This window comes from Hippopotamus amphibius, chromosome 3, assembly GCF_030028045.1.
Source record: "Hippopotamus amphibius kiboko isolate mHipAmp2 chromosome 3, mHipAmp2.hap2, whole genome shotgun sequence".
Classification (NCBI taxonomy): Eukaryota; Metazoa; Chordata; class Mammalia; order Artiodactyla; family Hippopotamidae; genus Hippopotamus; species Hippopotamus amphibius.
The window spans coordinates 29,940,754-29,947,009 of record NC_080188.1 but is presented as its reverse complement, the minus strand read 5'-3'; the positions used below and the strand labels follow the sequence as shown (position 1 = coordinate 29,947,009).

General features: G+C 42.2%; 1 protein-coding gene across 1 annotated transcript in view; it reads right to left on the bottom strand.

Annotated features, from left to right (window-relative positions):
* Nucleotides 1-5,238: 5,238 nt before the first annotated feature.
* The window catches only part of SRD5A3 (steroid 5 alpha-reductase 3), a 35,129-nt gene continuing 34,111 nt past the window's right edge, over nucleotides 5,239-6,256 (bottom strand). Inside the window, exon 7 of the transcript XR_009052853.1 lies at nucleotides 5,239-5,322. The gene's annotated coding sequence lies outside the window, so the exon portion shown is untranslated. The remainder of the gene's footprint in view (nucleotides 5,323-6,256) is intronic.

The window sequence follows — 6,256 nt, the reverse complement described above, 5'->3', positions numbered from 1 at the left end:
GGAGATCTACTGAGGACAGTATTCTTAGAGCGTCAAGATGCGATTATTTAAAACAAACTTCTGAAATGAGTCTTAGGAAATAAGAAAATTTTCAAACCTTTTTTTTAAATTTTTTTACACTGCCTACTTTCCATCAGTATCTATTCATAGTCTATTCATATTCTTACGATGAATCTTTGGAAGCTATTGCTGACAAAGCCAATGCCTAGTATGATAGGATGTTAAGCAAAATTACAAATAGGTTAAGTTTGAGTATTCTTTCCTTCTTTAATTCCTATGTCTACTCTCATATTTGAACTGTTTTAATGTCTTTGTCATAAGAGATCTCTAGGGCCTGACGCCCTTAACACCATCATGTAACAAATTTTCCTTCTCATGGGAAAAATCTTAGCCCAGGTCTCTTAGGCTGAGGTACAGGTTAAATGTTAATGAACAGATTACGGAGAGAAACTCATCCCATTTTAGCCTAAAAAATTAGGTTGTTATTGTATTTCAAGGTAGTCTCCAGATTTCTGCCTCAGGGAAAGTAATAAAAACCACAGAACATCTTCCTGCCCTTGCTGTAATGATTCCCCCGGCTGCCCCTACAGATGTGTAGCTGTGGGCGACGGCAAAATTCCTCTGTCATCTGTACCCCCTCCTTCGCAACCCAAGCCTTGTTTTAGATGTTGTTTGCCTATAATCACCCCAGACCAAAACATCTAACATTACCCTCTTCCTGCAATGCATTTTCGTTTTACGTGTTTTGTGCCGCAACTTAGACTGGCCTCTTAAAATGTTTGGCTTTTGAAATTGAGTTTACGATTTTAGAAGGATGGGGGCTGGGGTGGGCAAGAGTAGAAAATAGGAAAGGTTGATTGGTTGAGAATATTTTTACATCTTATTTTTTTAAAGTTGGGCTATTTAGTTAGAAGTGTGACTAAGGTTGTGCTAACCATGTGCCAGGCACTATTATAAATACTTTATATATATTTACATATATTAAGCCTATACTTTGTGAAGAGCTAAGGAAGGTTATCAGTAAATACTGGAACAAGAAATGAATCCACCAAAACAATTTGTGGCAGAGTGGACAAACCTACTTTGAATTCACTGAAGATATCATGTTATGTCATGGGTTAATCAAGCTTTTGTCTATGCTGTTCTTCCTGTCTGTAATTAACTTCCTCCATGCTGTAATTGTAAACTCCTACTCATACTTCCAAAACCTGTTCAGGCCTGACCTCTCTGAAGTCTTCCCCCAACACCTCCTCTTACAGAATTCACCACTCCTTGCTTCTTGCTGCTGTAGCTTATGTAAGCGTCTATTATTGTGTTGGTAACCAGGATGCCTTCCTGTTTGCATACAACTATCGTGCCTCCCAGTTTGTCCCTAGGATGCACATGTTTGAGTCTCACTATCTAGCAGAGAACCCGGAAGTGTGAATTATCCTCCGTTCAACTCCCTCTCTGTTGTGCCTAGAGCATTTGCTGTGCTTAAGAGGTACCTGAAAGGAAGTCTGATGGCTCAGCCTGAAAACTGAGGCAGAAGGGTGAATGCAGCAAAACTGGCCACATGTCCCTGATTCCTGGAAGGTGCTTGGCTTATTTTCTGGGGTGGACCCCTACACTCCAGCGCTCTCTAACAGGAAGTACTCATGGCTGAATTCCTAGTCACCCCTGCAGTTGTGGCAATGAGGACTTATGGGTTAAGCTGCAGGATGCCTATGCACCAGCCACTGAGTGAGGGGTGGCTCAGGGACAAGGCAGCAAAGCTGTTTAGCAGATGTAAACAGACATAAAGCCTTGCCCCCAGGGGGGACCTGCACAGTAGGGTCAGTGCAGTGTCAGAATCTTGGCCAGAATGGAGCCCTTCCGGCCTGTTCCCGTGTCACCCTGGTCCAAGGGCCCTCAGACCCTGCCAGTTTAGGCTCCAGGTGTCAGATTCCAAAGTAATCAGCCCTTTCCATGCCCAGGAGTGCTAAATCAGGGCTGGTTTTAGCTTTTACCACCTTGAGGATTTAGAACCATCATTGTTCTATTCCTCACTGGTGACTAACTCCTTTGGAAAACAAAACAAAAAACAAAACAAAACAAAACAACTAAAAACACAGGTAGTTTCCTGATACCTTTCTTGCAAACAGAGCCACTTACTTGACCCTAACAAATAAGGATACAGGAGGCTCAACAATTCCAAGATGTTTTTTTGTTTTTTGTTTTTTTTTTTGTCCTGGCCTGCACAGATAACATCTCACTAAAATGTTATCACTGGTAGGCACCCTTCTGGTAAGAAACCCACATGTGCATTACACTGTATTTTAATGTTGTTGTTTTTTTAAAATTATTATTCCTGCCTCCTTACTGAGCTTTAAATGGTAAGATTATGTCTTTTATCTTTTATATCCCTGGCATCTAGCAGATTTCCTAACTTGGTAATATTGATAGCCATCATTACAGCAGTAATAGTAGCAGCAAATCTTTGTTGAGTGCTTACTCTGATTGGTACAGTGAACTGAATGTTACATGAATGATCTCACAAGGTAGGTACTCTTATCCTCATTTTTACAAATGAGAAATTTGAGACAGCTCAAGTAACTTTCCCCAAATCACACAGTTCATAAGTGGCAAAATTGTGCATGAACTTAACTGCGTCCTACTTTCTGAAAACCAAACATATTAAACCAGCGAACTAATGGTGAACATTTCCATTATTATTAGGGGAGAATGTCTTTTCTCCACTCCAAGTTTTCATGAGGAGGACTGTTTTCCTGGCTTCTCTCCAAGGCTTAACCATTTCATCTCTGATGACGGAAAGTAAATTTGGGCAGAGTAACTGGGCATATTGGGCTCAGTTCTGCCACCATTTTCCTCTTGGGAGGTGCAGCCCACAGGGAAAACCAAGTTTCTGCTGCTCTTCCCACAGCCTGCCTGCTCTCAGCCTGGAGCTGCTTGCCACTGGGTAGGTGGAGACAGCTCTTAATTCTGGAATTCAGTATTAGCTCAGCACACCTGGCTACCAGACCTAAAATCACTCCTGGGGGCTTGTCTCACTCTTTGTTTTCTTCCTCAACTTTTCAGAAGTAAGGAAGAGATGAGCTCTTTCCTGAGCTCTCTTAGAGACCTCTCCCTGCACCCCAGAATCATCAAAGGGTGAATTTAAGCTTTTTAACTTGAAACAGTCCACAGAGTAAAGGCTGGTTAGAAAAGCCAGGGAACGGAGTGATGAGAAAGGAGAGGGGGAAGCAGAAGCCAGAAACTTCCTGCTAACAGTCAACTGAAGATCATTCAAAATTAAGAAGCTGCTTGGCAAACTGAAATGTAAGTGAATGACAAACAGCAGTTTACAACTGGCTTGACCCTCACAACTCTTTAAAGCACTTCTACTATATGAAGTGAAACATATCACTATGCGTAGGTATGCTAAAACCCTTTAGATGATGGGGATCTGGACCTTACAGGGCACCTCAACTGCTCCAGAGGGAAGGAGAACTGCCCTTTCAGGGCCTTCTTGGCAGGCTGAAAATCCCATAAAGAATGCTCAATATGTGCTCCATGAATTCTTATTTATCCAACTATATGCTTGCCATCTCCATCTAGATGTTTCACAGGCATTTCACATAAAGCATGAGACAAAGAGTTCTCATGATTTTCTTCCAAAAACCTGTTCCTCCTTCAGGCTTCCATCTCAGTGGATGCAGGCAAGCATACCCCTTTAGATTCCTCTCATTTTCTTCTACTCCATTTCCAACTCACTTGCCAAGTTCTGTTATCTCTACCTTTAAAACAGATCCTGAATCTGTTCACCTCTATTTCCACCATTACCACCTTGTCCAAACTAGGTGTCATTTCTTACCGGGACTGTTAAAATGACTCCTACTTGGCCTCCCTGCTTGCGCTCTCGCCAATCTATAATCTAACCAGCATCCAGGGAGCGCTTTCAAAATTAAATCATTTTATCCCCCTGCTTAACATTATCTTAATGGCTTCTAAATGCCCTTATAATTAAGTCCAATTAATGTCCTCAGAATAAAGTTCAAGTCTGAATTAAAGTTCTATGTGATCGAACCCCTGCCTTCTGCGTGACTTCATCTCCTGGCTGTTTCTACCTCATGTGTCATGCCCAACCAAGCTTTTTTCCACCTCAGGACCTTTGTAGTTGCTGTTTCTCTTCTTAGAAGACTCTTTTTTCAGATCTTCTTCGGGTCATTTAGGGTAAATATAACCTCAAAAGAGAACATCCTGCCCATCCATCTAAAGTAGATTGCTCCCTTCCCCCTGTCAGTCTCTCAACTTTTTTTTTTTAAGTTGGTTTTCTTTTTGTTTGTTTGTTTAGTTTTTTTCATAGCACTTATCACTATCTTAAATTATCTTGATTATCTAATTGTTCACTTGTTATATTTATTATCTGTAACCCTCAACTAAAATGTAAGCTCCATCAGGGCAGAAATCTTACCTGTTTTGCTCACTGTATTTCCAAGGTATAAAACAGTGCCTGGCCATTGAAGACACTCAGCTATAAGTGAATCATTAGTTTAATGAAATTCCGAGAATGAAAAGAAAAGGCAAAGACAAATCTAGATATAGATATAGACACAGTTTGGCTCAAAAACACAGATTACTGACCTTGTTACAGCTTCCTCTTTGCAGGTTAGCCTCATTCCACAATGAAAAGGCTTGAGCAGTTTTGAAGGGTCCTTTATGCCTTCTTTGTCCTTAGCCTGATTCTGAGAAAGAATTCATCCTACTTTCTCCTCACATCCTAGTGTCCTTGAGTTCATTCATTGCCAAAGATAAGAATCAGTCTTTACTTCACCAAGAACCCTTCAAGCCAGGACATCTCTCCTCCCCAAGTGATTGCCAGGTCCATTTAGGTCTGACAGCAACTGGGACTCCAACCTCCATCCCCTCCCCCAAATTAGGGGGAATCCTCTCAGGCCATGTCAAGTCAATGCAGGAAGGCTGGTGATGCTATTCAGGGCAAAGATGGTTGGAAACTGGGTGGGGTGATACTCTTTCACTAAAATAAAACGAGTATTAATGAGAAACTGGGTCAAAATTAAGTGGACTATAGGAATACACATTCATTAGACTAGATGAAGGTCTTTAAAATGAGAAGGTTGTAGCCATGGAGTGGAAGACCTTCAGTATTTCTCCTCCCAAGCCTTGAGAGTAGAGCTTCCCCACCGTGAGAAGTATGCAGACAGAAAGCTGTCCCCCTCCTCCCATGGGCAGATTTATAGGACTATGACTGATGTAGTATCTCGAATGGCAGAGGAAGGCCCGCTTCCACCAGCAACAGACTCATCTTCCTTTGTGGACGACACCACCTTGGGAATGCTCCTCCTGCAGATGATGCAGAGAGGAAGGACTAAGTTATAAGGCTGGCATCCATGATTTTCCATCCTGCCTATTGTCCAAAAAAGTAGCTGGAGAAACAGCCTAAGAAGACAAAATAAGTTTGTGCAAGGGCCTATCATACCATAGAAGTAAAACCCCAACATCCATGTCAGGGAATAGCAAGCTCAAATGCCTTCAGGAACTTCAACAGAGGCAAGGAAACTGGTGGGGTCTCCAGCTCTGTCTAAGGCAGGTGAGCATCCATTATCCTGCCCTAGGCAATTGCTAAAATGGGGAGCATGACCCCAAGTTTATTAGATATTCCAAATTGCCAAGGAGAAGCCAGGGATTAGAATTTTTATGTGATATTTTCTAATTTTTAAACTAGGATTACCTTCCACTAAATGTAACAGAAAATCCAAAACACCATCTAGCATGAATTAGATAAGAATGTTTCCCTCTGTGAGAGGCAGTTCAGAACTAATCTAGCTCCCCAGGGATCAGGGATCCAGGTTCCTTCCAGCTTTCTGCTCTATCATTCCTAGAGTGTGGCCTTTATCTTCATGACCCAGTATAGCTGCTAGAGCTCTAGCAGCCTGGTCCAGGCAGCAGGACAGATGACTGGCTGGGAAAAGAAGGGACACAGGATATGTGTCTTTTAAAGATGCTGCCACAAAGCACATCTGCTTACATCTTATTCTCTGGAAACTAGCTGTGCGGCCACTGTTAACTACAATGCCACATTTCCCAACTTCCCTTGCAGTTGTGTGTGTGTGTGTGTGTGTGTGTGTGTATGTGTGTGTACAGAGAAAGAGGCTTATTTTAAGGAATTGGCTCTGATGATTGTGGGGACTGGCAAGTCTGAAATGCTTAGGGCAGGCCAGCAAGCTGGAAGCTCAGGCAACATTTTTATATTACAGTCCTGGGGCATACTTCCTTC